General features: G+C 36.3%; 1 protein-coding gene across 2 annotated transcripts in view; it reads left to right on the top strand.

The window, feature by feature from the left end:
• PRMT3 (protein arginine methyltransferase 3) overlaps positions 1-14,152 on the top strand; it is a 124,466-nt gene that overhangs the window by 54,888 nt on the left and 55,426 nt on the right. The gene's annotated exons all lie outside the window — the stretch shown is intronic.

Here is a 14,152-nt window from a genome sequence, read left to right on the forward strand (position 1 = left end):
CTACTTCAGCTTAGCTACTGGGGTCATGGCTTCTCTGGGCAGCCAAGGCACCATTTCCTGGGATGCAGGGCACTGCTTCAACCCTGATGGCAGAGGGGTGTTACTGCTCTGAGTGGCCCCAGTACTCTTTTCCCAGGAGGCAGCATACTGCTGCAGCTCCAGCTTGAGGGGATGGGAGAGGCGTAGGTGGAGTGCCTCCACCTCTGCTTGACCCTATGTGTAAGGGTGTAACAGTTGCTCACAGCTCTGCCTGGGGAAATTGGACCACCAGACTGCGGTGGTTCAGCAGCTTAGCCTTAGAGATGAAGGGGAGCTGTGGCTACTCACCCCTGAAGCAAGGTACACTTCAGCCATAGTTTCAATTCCAAGATGGCAGTAGCCACACAGGCACTGGGGGCAGGACAGAGTGTCAGTTTCCCTTGGGAGAGCACGGCTATTTGGACCCCAGGCAGGTCCTTCAGCTGGCATATTACCTATCAGGACTGCAGGTGACCCCAGTGGTGAGGTCTGTAGATGTCCAATGTGTTGATGGAGGTTGCTGGGATCCTCTTGCTTACCTCCTTGCCATAGGGAGAAGTTCCTGCTGATTCCCACTTGATCCTGGCTGGGGTTTGGGGTGGTAGGAGGCTGGTGTTTCCTTTCATTCTCTATGTGGCCATCCTGAGTTTTTGTGCTCACCAGGGTTTCTGTTACTCCACTGATGTCTCCAGAGCTCTCCCTTGGTTATTTTCGTTAACATAGTTGTATATTTCATTGTTCTTGCTGTCTTTGTGAAAGGAACAAGTGCTAGTGGCTTCTAGTCAGCCCTTGCTGATATCACTCTCCAAAGCCACCAATTTTAATGTACATTGCAGTTTCAAAAATTGTAGTATTGGGGGAGGTGTCCATTTTAGAACTGATGAAATACTGTAAGTAATTGGAGATAATATTACCATGTTTGAAGTTTGGAAGACATTGTAAAGATGTCAGTTATCTTGATATTAATCTGTAGATTTAATGCAATCCAGCAAAAATCTCAACCATGTTTATATGGAGTTTGAAAAAGCAGCTTTTTAGGTAGATGAAAAAGAAGCCCAAAAGCAGCCTGTATACTCTTAAGAGAATAAGGTGGGAGGACTTTGTGTACTAGATATCAAACTATAAAGTATACTACAGCAATTACTACAGCAATTAAAACAGTGTTTTGCTTGTGCAAAGACTGACAAACAGACCTGTGTAACCCATACTCACAAGGTCACTTGATTTGTGGTAAAGGTGGTACTACAGAATAGTGAGGAAAGGATGATGCTGAAACAACTGAATATCCTTACTGGGGAAAATAAAAAGAAATAAGACTTCTACTTCATAGAAAACAAAGAAATCAGTTCCAAGTGGAGTAAAGTTCTAAATAGAAAAAGAGCTTTAGAAGATAATAAAAGGGGATATATTTATGACTTTGGATAGAGAAAATTTCTTGGTCAAAACCCCCAAAATACTAATGTTAAGAGAAAAGATAGTGGCTCACTCTTGTAATCCCAGCAGTTTGATTGGCTGAGGCAGGAGGATGGCTTAAGCCCAGAAGTTCAAGACTGCATGAGCTATGATTGCACCACTGCCCTCCAGCCTGGGCAACAGAGTGAGATGCTGACTCTTAAAAAGAGAGTGAGAGAGGTGGGGCGTGGTGGCTCACGCCTGTAATCCCAGCACTTTGGGAGGCCGAGGCAGGCAAATCACGAGGTCAGAAGATCGAGACTGTCCTGGCTAACGCGGTGAAACCCCGTCTCTACTAAAAATACAAAAAAAAAAAAAAAAAAAAAGAGAGAGAAAATAAATTGGACTGGACTACATCAAAATTAAGAAATTCTGTCATAAAAAGACACATTTAAGAGCATGACAAGCAAAAACAGTCGTTCTGGATGTCTTTTATGTACAATGATGATGAATAAATTGATAAGCTTTTATCAAAATGGTATTCTACTAAATATTAAAATAGTAATATTAATTTTTCTTGAATTTTACAAAGAAAAAATCTGAAATTATATTGAAGCATTCACTGAGTACTTACTATATTCCAAGCACTGGTTACTGTTGTGTTTGGCAGTTCTTTTTACTAATCCTTTATTGGATATGTGGTTTGCAAATATTTCCTCCCACTCTGTGGCAGGTACTTTTGTCCTTTTAACAGAGTCTTTCATAGAGCAAAAGTTTTTAATATTGATAAAGTCTAATTTATCAATTATTTTTATAGATCATGCCTTTGGTATCAAGTCTAAAATTTCTTAATTTATAGTTTCACCTCTGTTTTTTTTCTTCGTGTCTCTAGTGTTGCTTTAACAAACGCTAGTAGTCCTCAATATAATATCTGAATTACAGGTTGATATATTGTAATAATACACAGAAAATATCAAATAAGTATGTTTATGATTCAGATTTTACTTTCTGATACTAGAAGATATTTTATGGTCATTTTATACTGCCTAAACTTGGAATCAAAGAATCCTGGTCTTTCATTGGAAAATGATATGTAGAGATCATCATCTACGTTCCTACAGACCAGATGTTATTAACTATTTATTTATTTATTTATTTATTTATTTTTTGAGATGAAGTCTCACTCTTTCACCCAGGCTGGAGTGCAGTGGCGCAATCTCGGCTCACTGCAAGCTCCGCCTCCTGGGTTCACGCCATTCTCCTGCCTCAGCCTCTCCGAGTAGCTGGGGCTATAGGCACCCACCACCACACCCAGCTAATTTTTTTTGTATTTTTAATAGAGACGGGGTTTCACCATGTTAGCCAGGATGGTCTCGATCTCCTGACCTCGTGATCCACCCGCCTCGGCCTCCCAAAGTGCTGGGATTACAGGCGTGAGCCACCGCGCCTGGCCTGTTATTAACTTTTTAAATATAAAAAGTCACAAATCTACACTCATATTTTCAGTGTAACATTATGGAATTTTTACTTGAAGTCTTTGATTTTATACTTGCGTCTCTTTACGTCTATGCAGAAAACCTTGGTTCCTAAGATGATAATTGCTTTATCATATAACCTACCTACAATAGTTTCCGTTTCTTTTTTTTTTTTGAGACGGAGTTTTGCTTTTCTTGCTCAGGCTAGAGTGAAATGGCGTGATCTCAGCTTGCTGCAACCTCTGCCCCCCAGGTTCCAGTGATTCTCCTGCCTCAGCCTCCCTAGTAGCTGAGATTACAAGCGCCTGCCACCACGCCCAGCTAATTTTTCTATTTTTAGTAGAGACAGGGTTTCGCCATGTTGGTGGGGCTGGTCTTGAACTCCTGACCTCAGGTGATCTGCCTGCCTCAGCCTCCCAAAGTGCTGGGATTACAGGCGTTGGCCACCGTGCCCGGCTAGTTTCAGAACTTAAATACCAACTTTACTACTAAACAATAAGACTTCTAAATGCAGCTTAAATTTTGTTTATATTTTCTTATAGAATGTATCTCATGAGAAATGTACAGTCAAAATAGTTTTTTTTCTAAAGTCACTTGTAGTCACTATTTTCACCTTTTATGTTACCAACTTGACATACAACCAGATTTCAGTGTTTTCTTTTTTTCAATTTTGGGGAGGATTGCTTCTTTTTCCCTTGTTTAGTTTAATTTTGTGTTTTAGTTATGCAAAAAATTACTAATTTTTTAGTAATTTTTATGTACATTTTAAGATAACAGGAGATTCTGTTTCTTCTTCTGTTATCTTCCTTTGTGGATAGATGACCATTTTCTTTTTATTTTTGGAGTTATTTTGAAAATATTAGGTATGTATATATTCACTCTTATGCAAAAGTTAGCATATTCTAGATATTGTTCTATACTTTGCTTTTATTCAATTAAAATTCTATCTCAGAAATCACTTCATTATTCTATAGAGATATTTCTCATTCCTTTTTATGGCTGTACATACATGCACACCAACTTTCCTAGACACGTATTTGATTCTGTACACCCCCATGACCTGGACTAATATTCAAGTATATTTCAAATATAAGGTTTTTATTCTTGTGTAGAATAAATTGTGTAGATAATTACATTCTACATAATTAATGCTCATTTGAATTTTACCCATTCTTTTGCTATTACAAATAATATTGTATTGAATATTCTTATACATGTATAATGTCATTTTATATTGCTAGAGGTGAGATTGATATATCAAAGTGTTAATGAGGCCTAGGCATGATGGCTTATACCTATAATTCCAGCACTTTGGGAGGCCAAGGCAGGAAGATTACTTGAGGCCGGTTCTGGAGGGATGGAGAAAGGGAGGGAGAGGGCAACATTACTAGTTGTTGCCAAATTATCCTCAATACTGTGTACCATTTGACTTTCTTACCAACAATGGAATGAGAATACCCATTTTTCCGCAGTCTTATCAAAGAGTGTGCTGAAGGGTCATTTTTAAATTATTGACTTTAGGTTTTTCCTGCCACCCAGGCATTGTAAATCAGGGTTGTATGTTTGGGGCCTGTCTTATGCATATTGGAGACAGGGTGGAGTTAGGGAGGAAGTATGTGTTTGACTACTCAACACCAAGGTTCTAAACTGAATTGGGGAAATGGGTGACAGCAGATGAGATTGTAAATTCACATTTGCTCTGTAGATATATTTGTTTGTCCCAGCTGTTATTTAGGGTGGCTGCTTCTTAAAGTTCTCACTTTGGTTGAACTTTGGGCTTTGTCTCCTATTTCCTCCATGTTCGTTGACTAGGTTTAGCAAATGCTCTCAAGGCGAAAGCCAGCTTACTGATGCACCTAATAAGATGTTCTTTTTTTCCTCCTAGCATATTTGTTGTATTTAGAGTGTCCGTAGCTCCTAAAATACATTGTTGCTGGAAACAGAATGAGATCTTGTTCTTTATGTACTGAATCATGCTGTCAGTAACTATCTCCTATAGCCTCAAAAGTCTATAAGTATTCTAGAATCACAGTGTCCTAGTCCATTTGTGCTGCTATAACAGAATACCTGAGACTGGGTAATTTAAAAACAAAAGAAATTTATTTCTCACAATTCTAGAGGCTGCAAGTTCAAGATCAGAGTTCTAGCAGGTTCAATGTCTAGTGAGAGCTAGATCTTTGCTTCCAAGGTGGTGCCTTGTTGCTGCATCCTCACATGGCGGAAGGAATAGGAGGGAATGAACCTACTTCCTCAAGTTCTTTTTTAAGGGCCCCAATCCCTTCCAAGCCCTCATGACTTAATCACCTCCTGAAGACTCCACCTTTAAATACTATCACATTGGTGATAAAGTTTTAACATATTTTGGGGAACACACTCAGACCATAGCACACGCTGTTACTATGTAATACTATAATTATCTTTAATAAAAGTGCTTGGGGTCAGGCACAGTGGCTCACGCCTGTAGTCCCAACACTTTGGGGGGCAGAGGTGGGTGGATCACTTGGTCGGGAGTTCAAGACTAGCCTGGCCAACATGGTAAAACCCCGTCTCCACTAAAAATAAAAAAATTAGCCTGGCATGGTGGCATGCACCTGTAATCCCAGCTACTGAGGAGGCTGAGGCAGGAGCTGACTTGAACTGGGGAGGCTGAGGTTGTAGTGAGCCAAGATCATGCCCCACTGCACTCCAGCCTGGGCAACAGAGGGAGACTCTGCCTAAAAAAAAAAAAAAAAAAAAAAAAAAGTGCCTGGTAATACTTTAGTTTTACTTTTCTTTTTTGGGAGAGAGGGTCTTGCTCTGTTGCCCAGGCTGGGGTGCAGTGGCACAATCATGGCTCACTGTGGCCTTGACCTCCTGGACTCAAGCAATCCTCCTGCCTCAGCTTCTGGTGCAGCTGGGACTACAGGCGTGCGCCACAATGCCCAGCTAATCTTTCAATTTTTTGTAGAGACAGGGTCTCCCTGTGTTGCTCAGGGTGGTCTCAAACTCCTGGGTTCAAGGGGTCTTCACTCGTCAGCCTTCCAAGTGTTGAGATTACAGGCATAAACCACCATGCCTGGCCAACATTAATTAGTTTTGAGAGTGGAATATTCAGTTATCATTAATGAATTTTTTCACCCACCATGGGGGATTGGGAATATTGTTTTAGAAACTGTTTTTGTTGGTCTGGAATAAGACCCACACATGCCTTTGGAAAGATTTTTAGAGATTCACTTTTTCCTTTGATAGACTTGCTTGTTAGATGGTTTTCTGCAGTCTGAGGAATAGGGCCAATTTGACTGTCAGTCTTTTGTTGATTAAGTGAGAGTGCCATCTAGTGGGAGAAAAAGCTAATACAAGTTTTTTAAGCTTTAGAATATGCAGAGGAAATTATTTCTTGTGCTAAGTTATGTTCTCCAGAAGTCCACAACACTAAAAAATTGGAACTGTATGCTGGAAGGTGAGAGAAGCGGAAGAAAGTAGCGTTGCAGAACAGTAGCAAGCATATAATAGGGACCTAATAAGTAGCAGTTATTACCATGATTATTCTTCTTGCATGGAAGGTGGTGATCAAGTTAAATAATAGGTAAATTAGGAGCTTCTCTGACAGATATTTGGGATTAATACATGTAAAATTCTATTGTCATTTTTTGACTATGTGATATATAGATATTATAAATTTTATCCTTTGTCTTTAACCCTATTACTCAGGACCCACCCCTGGTCCCCAACAAAACGTTACCAGTTTCTAATATATCCTTCTTAAAATATTGCACTCTATTATAAACATGTATGTATATTTCTACCTGTTGGCATACTCACTCATTTAACAAATAGTGTGGCTACTATGTACCTGGCACTCTTCTAGGCGGGATAAAGTGGTGAACCTCATATTCAGTGTAAGTTATGCATATTCTACATATTGTTCTGTACCTTGCTTTTTTCATCAATAAGTTTCCCTCTAATGACTGCTATAGCTGCATCCCACAAATTTATTCAATTCAAAATACACCCTTGTGATTTCTGCTTTGGTCCATGGATTGTTTAGAAGTATGTTTAATTTCTAAGTGTTAAGAAATTTTAAAAATGTCTTTCTGTTATTAATTTCTAATTTAATTTGGTTGTGATAAGAGAACATGCTCTATATGCTATCATTCCTTTAAATTTGTTCAGACTTGCTTTATGGCCCAGCATATGGTCTCTCTTATTGAATGTTCCACATTGATTTAGAATGAAGTACCTACTCTGTTATTGTTGGAGTGTTACATAATTGCCATTTGAGTCAAGTTGTTCAGGTCTTTTAAATCCTTATTTCTTTTGTCTATTAATTCTGTTAATTAAAGAAGAAGAATGAAATTTCTACCTATACTTCAGGGTTGTCTCTTTCTCTTTCAGTTCTGTCAGGTTTTGCTTCAGGTATTTTTATATGGTTATTAGGTGCATACACATTAGGTTATTATGTGTCATTGATAGTTTGGCTTCTTTATCATTATGAAGTATTGTTCTTTGTCCCTGATAATGTTTTTAATAATTGTAATTTTCTTATCGTTAATGTTTAAATGTTATGGGTTTTCCCACCCTTTTTCTTAAATATAAAAACATAGGTTAAAAGTGGATTTCTTCTACATAGCACTTTCTTGACTTCTCCTTTTCTAAACCTAACAATCTCTTCCTGTAATCTTAATTTTTTTAAAAAAATCAGTTTCACTTTTTCTTTGCAAAATGTAGTATGAAAAACTATTGTCTTTTTAGCTTGTGATTATTTGCCTTTTTGTTTTCTTTTTTAAAATTTTATATACAAATAATGTATAACAATGATATAAAATTTGCAAGATATGAAAGAGTTTATATTGAAGAGTTAGTCTCCTTCCCTTCCTATACCCCTACTATTATATTCCATCTACAGAGGCAATCATTTTGTCCAATTGTGTACTGTTCCACACATGCTATAACCATTTATAAGCAGATATGAATGTGTTCTTTTTGCTTTCACCCACATTATTGTATATTATATATGATAGTTATATAAATCTTCTTTGTATAACCTTTTTAGTTGTGAAATGTACCATACACAGAAAATTGCATAAACTTATAGGTACAGTAATAACAAATAGTTATATAACGAACACCTGTGTGATCATCAGCCAGGTGAAAATATAGAAAGAAGACATCCAAATATCATTTCTCAGTTACAACTCTGTACCCCAGAGGTAACCACTCTCCTGACCTTTATGATAATCATTTCCGTGCCTTTCTTTTTGCTGTTACCACTTATACTTACATCCCTAAACAGTGTAGTTTATATTTACCAATTTTTGAAATTTATATAAATGGAGCAAAACATATCTTTTTAAGATGAGTTTTTTTGCTTTCTTCACTCAGTCATGTTCATAACATTCATTTATATTGCTTATAAGGATAATTTATTTTCTGTAGATGTCGTTGTATGAATGTACCACAAGAAACACATCGTAGGAAAGTGTTTTTTAAGTTTTACTGTTGGTGGGCACTGGATCATTTCCAGTTTATTATGCAAATAATAAGTGCGCTTGTACTTGTGTGCTCTTACACTTCAGCACTCATGTCTGGGTATACAATTAGGAGTAGAGTTGCTAGATCACAGGATGTGCTGCTCTTACGTGTTAATAGATATTTCCAAAGTACTGTACTTTTCCAAAGTACTGCAGTAAAATTTTATTTCATACCTCCACAGACTTCTCAACCCTGGGTGTTGTGTGACTGCTAATCTCGTAGTTATGTAGTAGTTTCCCATTGTGTTTGAATTACTAATGAAGTAATATATTTTTTGTCTTATGAAGTAATTGTATATAATTATTTTGCCCATTTTTCTTTTGGGTTGCATATTCTTTTTTTTTTAACAATTAGTATTCTTCATTGGAGATGGAAAATATACAAACGTGTGTATGTGTGTGGCTGGCCAATATCTTTTCAGACTCTGTGACTTCATTGTTTTTATGAGTAGAGGTTCTGGGTTTTAACATAGTCAAATGTATTGGTCTTTATGGTCAGACTTTTTTCCCACGGGAACATGAAAATATTCTCCATAAGCTCTATACCTTTCCCTTTTACATTTAGGTCTTTACTCCACTCATACAGTTGTGGGAATAAAAATTGTCGTCGTCTTTCTGTGGGCAGTTTGATGATACGTATCAAAATTTTGAATGTGCATATCCTTTAATCCAAGAATTCTACTTTAAGAAATGTATCTTGGCCAAATACATTAAACATTGTACAAAGATGTCTATGTGTGTGTGTACAGATGCCAACACATTTTCCTACCCATTCTATGGCAAATAAGTGCAAAGGTTAAAGGTATCCCTGTTGAGTGATATCATCAGCCGCTTGTATTTTGCCAAGTGCATAACAGTGTAATATAATCTTTATCAGTCACTGTAGAGCTGTAAGGAAAGTATCTTACCCAAAAGGATTTTATGTAATTACTTTGAAAACTCTCATGTAATTTCGTTATCACATTTATGATAAATTAGGTGGTTAGCATTAGCACATTTTAAGATGGAAGGGTCAAGTGATAGACTGGGGAATCATTGAAAAAACTTTGCAGTAAAAATGTTTAAGGCTATTATAACAGTGAAATAAATAGAGATGGCATTGCATTCTGTAAGACCTTAAGTTTGGTACTTTTAAGCAGAGAACACAGTAGATTAGGAAAGAATGCTTATTTATTTGCCTTTTGGATACCTCTAGAACAGTGGTTTTCAATGGGGTGGAAGAGGGGACAATTTCACACTCCTGGGGATATTTGAGCCGTGGGCAATCTCTGGAAACATTTTAGATCGTTAGAATTTGGGACCCTGGGTTGGGTGGGGACAATGGTGCCAGTGAGTAGAGCCCAGGAATGCTGCTAAACATCCTTCAATGGACAGGAAAGCCCCTACAAATTTATCTGGCCCAAAATGTCATTAGTGTCAATATTGAGAAACCCTGCTTTAGAATGATTGTTTCTATGCATTGATAATAAGTTAGCCTCTAATTTGGGTCATTATAAAGGTACCTGACCTGGTATGGGGCATCAAGGATTTTCTTGGAGAGGTGACATTATGACAGTATATTTTGTTACATGAATATGTCATAGAAGATACCACAATCGACCTGCATTTAACTAATTCACCAAATTTGTGATGTTCTGCATTCTTTTTACATAACACTTTGCTAGGTTCCTGTGGCTCTCTCTGAACACGTAAAGCCACCTTCAGCATGCTGCCACTGTTCTGCTTCTGTCAGTTGCATTGTTTACCAAGAGCTTATTGTGTTTGCCTGCTTATTTATGTAAAATCTGTTAAATATGAACACAAACTATTGACATGATTATATAAAGGATACAGTTGGTTTTTTTCTATGCAAACAAAAGTGACTGCTTTGGAAACACTCAGGAAGACGAAAACACTAAAAAAATGCTGTGGAATGGAGCGAGGAAAATTGTTTTACTCGCAAACAATTGTAAATTGTAAACAAATTGTTTTACTCCATTCCACAGTGTTTTTTTAGTGGTTTCTCCTTCCTGAGTTGTCTCCTCCTAGTTTGAAGAGCCCGAGTAGGAGGGTGGAAATCATGGAATTCAAGGAGGATTCTCTACTTGGCAAGTGCTCATATATTTTTTTTTTCTTCTATTTAAAGGAACCAAAACTGGAAATTACCTAAAACCTATGAATGTGGTTTAGGTAGGGAAGATGATGAGGATTCCAGTCAGTGGATATATCCTCAAAGAATGTTGGCAAACAAATCTGTATGTTTTTACTAAAATGTCTTGTTTCCCATTAACAACTGACTGCCAGCTCCAATCACATCAAAAAATTCTGTCTACAGTGAGTGTTACAGAATTTCAGGGTAATACTCGTAAAAATGTTATCAACTACTTATTATGATTCAGAGATATACTACCTAGAAATTATGATTATATAGGCTTGTGTATTTGTTGCAGGTAATCTTTAAATATTTCAGATTATTGATTCTTTGTCACCATCTTTCAGATTAACTCTTCTATTATATTTGTAACTCTCCCTTGCCTTACCTTTTTTTTAATAGTTAAATTTTGCCTAGAGATGTATCAGTAATTCAGTTATTTGAACTAAAAATTAGAAAGGCACCTTATACTCAATGTATCAAAAGTTTCATTTATCACTAATGTATCTAATCCAAGAAGATATGAACAGCCATTTTAAAAATAAGATTCCCACTTCAATGAATGAGGTTAATATTCTAGTCCCTGATTTAATTCCATATGTTGCTTTATATAATCATTAAAGTATAAATGCAGTATTTAATTTTTTAAAAGTAAATGTCACTATTGAAAGAAGAGTGCCCATGAGCATCATGGGAGAAAATATCAGGCGTAATTCTCCTTCCAGATGGCACCCCTACAGGTGAGGCAGCAGCCTGTGAAATTACAGTCTGAATTACACTGCAGATGAGCGGGGCATTTGGACCAGAGCCTTCTGATATCAGTAATAAATGACTTGGTTCAGAACCAAGGACAATTCCCAGGAATTTAAAGGCTGTTGTATCACATAGGGAGCCTATCGTAAAATGAAGTTTAGCAAAGTGGAAAGTTGAGAGAAAGGACAATGACCGTTAGCAATACATATGTGAATCTTTTCATCTGCTAATATTTTTAACTGGATATTTTATCTCATGAATGTCTTATTAGTTCTGTATATATTCTAGTATTTGCATTGATTTTTCCAAACCAATATTTTCACAATGAATGGTGGCTAAGAGCCAGTTGCCAACTGAGATATTACTCTGAAATGATTGCACACCTGTTGTAAATTCTAACCTTGTTTAATATGGTCTATGGAAAATTTTTCATTTTTGGAATGCTTGAATCCTTAATTACAAATGTAGTATAATACACATACTAAATCTTATTTTCAATTAGGCAAATCAATTTAAGAGGCATCATAAAAGGGTGATTCAGAACTTGTGTAGTGAGATCAAGGTTCAAATTCTGTCTCATTCACTCCCATTTATGTGACTGAACTATCATTTTAGATTGCAACTTAACATAAATAAATTGAATTGGAATAACAATAAACAGTGCTTTGGGGGAGAATTAAATGAAATAATTTTTATAGAGGCATTACAATGAATTTTAACGATTATCACCACCATTATTTGTCAGTTTTAATTTTAGAAAACAACATATCATTTTAAAATAACATTTTAATTTGTACCACAAAAATAAAAAGCAAGCAGTTTCATTTTAACAAATATAATATTACCCATAGTATTAATAACTTTTATTCATTTATTCATTTTAAAGTTACATATTGAGTTCCTACTATGTACCAGACACATTTTCAGCCTTCAGGAATATAGCTTCAAACAATATGACAAAGTCCTTGATCTTGGAGCTGATATTTTGGCAAGGAGACAAAATAAAAACAAAAATAAATAGTATTTTCATTCATAAGTGCTATGATGAAATACAAAGCAGGATAAAGAAATGGAGCTTGATGAAAGAAAAAGAAAGGATATTTTATGTAGGAACATCAGATAAGGTAACAGCTGAGCTGTTGTGATAAGGTAACAGCTGAGCTGAAAGAATACTAGAAAACAATTTGACAATGACAGATCAATACAAACGTTTTTGGGCCTTTGTCCAAAAAGTATTGGAATGTAGTGAATACCTTATTTGTACTAAAGTGTTAATTTTGTTTATTTTATTTTAAGTTTTAAAACACAGCAGTCTTGCAAATAGGGACCATTTTTTTTCACCAAATCTATTGTGTTTTACCAGCCAATCTTTTCTTCATAAGATAGATGCCTTCCATTTAATAATTCCTTGGCATAAATTATAATTATAAGCAACAGTTGAATGCCTATTTATAAGCATTTGTGTGTGTAATCTGCATGAATATGTCAGATTGGTAAAGATTTCTTAGTAGAATCCCATAAGTCCCTTGTTCTTTGAATACATAGATAATATTAATGGGGAACTAACTTGTAAAAATTTTACATATTACTGAAGTACTCTATCCAGAAAAACATGTTTCTGTCAACTCCTTAATTTTCCTAAAGGAACATATTGATAAACAAGCTTTGTTCCTAAGCCTCTGTTTACTAGGCAGTTTTTTTGTATCAATGAATTAGTGTGTTGGGAGGAATAGGTCAATACCAATGTAGAGTTCCGGCAATTCAGTTCAGTTCCTTTATAAGTGATTCAAGCATGAGAGCTGTATTTTCTGTAAATTAAAATTGCTGTTAATCTCTTGTGAAGATTATCCATTCTGGGTTTGCAGGTTTTTCTTGTTCTAGAGAAACCTTTAAAATGTTTTTTGTTAATGTGGTTAAAGAATATTATACTTACCTCACTGATCGTTTATTTGTGCACAGAGCAAATGAGTGGATGAGAACAGTTTTGATATAGAATGCTAAAGTAAAGGTAAAATTAATGTTGGTTCACCCTGAGCAATAAGGTGTACTATGTGCTGAGCACTTGGCTTTCCCTGCTGCATAGGGCTGTTGGGGGGTTGGACCCTAGAAGGAGAAAGACTGACTGAAACTGATAGTGATTTCTCAGTCATGATTATTTGTCATTTGTATAATAAACTGGGAAGCACAGTGTTAGAATGTAGCGTATTTGTGACACCAATAGTGGCAAATTCTTTTTTCATTTGTACTGTATTTACCCTTTCTTGGTAGAGGATTCATTGTCATACTCTAAAATCGGTAGTATACCAAGATCATGTTTCATGAATTATATTTCCATAAACACTAGTTCTGCAAGGTGTTGATAGATGTTGATAGAAAAAAAAGGTCTGTAGTTAGAAAATAGGTAATACTTGGTTAAAATATGTTCAGCAGTTCTCTTTACCATAAGAACTACTCAGAACTTTTAGTGTGCTCATGCACATTAAGAATCTCTAATAGGAGGATAAGGCAGCTGGTGTTTCTTAAACCTTTTTGACTAAGGATCCCTCCCCTTTCTTCTTCTTTTTTTTAATACCAAAAAGAAAGTCACTAGACAGGAAATTATTTGGGAAATGGTTTTCTAGCCTAGAGTTTCTCAACTTTAGCACTATTGACATTTTGGGCCAGGCCATTCTTTCTTGTAAGAAGCTGTCCTGTGCATTGTAAGATGTTTACCAACATACCTTGGCTCTACACAGTAGATGCCAGTAGCATCTCGTTCATCCCCCACCCCTAGTTGCAACAATCAAAAATTACTCAGACATTGCCACATGTTCCCCAGCGGGTAAAATCAAGTGGAGAACCACTGCTCTAGATGGATATTGCATCATTCCAGG

This window comes from Nomascus leucogenys, chromosome 15, assembly GCF_006542625.1.
Source record: "Nomascus leucogenys isolate Asia chromosome 15, Asia_NLE_v1, whole genome shotgun sequence".
NCBI lineage: Eukaryota > Metazoa > Chordata > Mammalia > Primates > Hylobatidae > Nomascus > Nomascus leucogenys.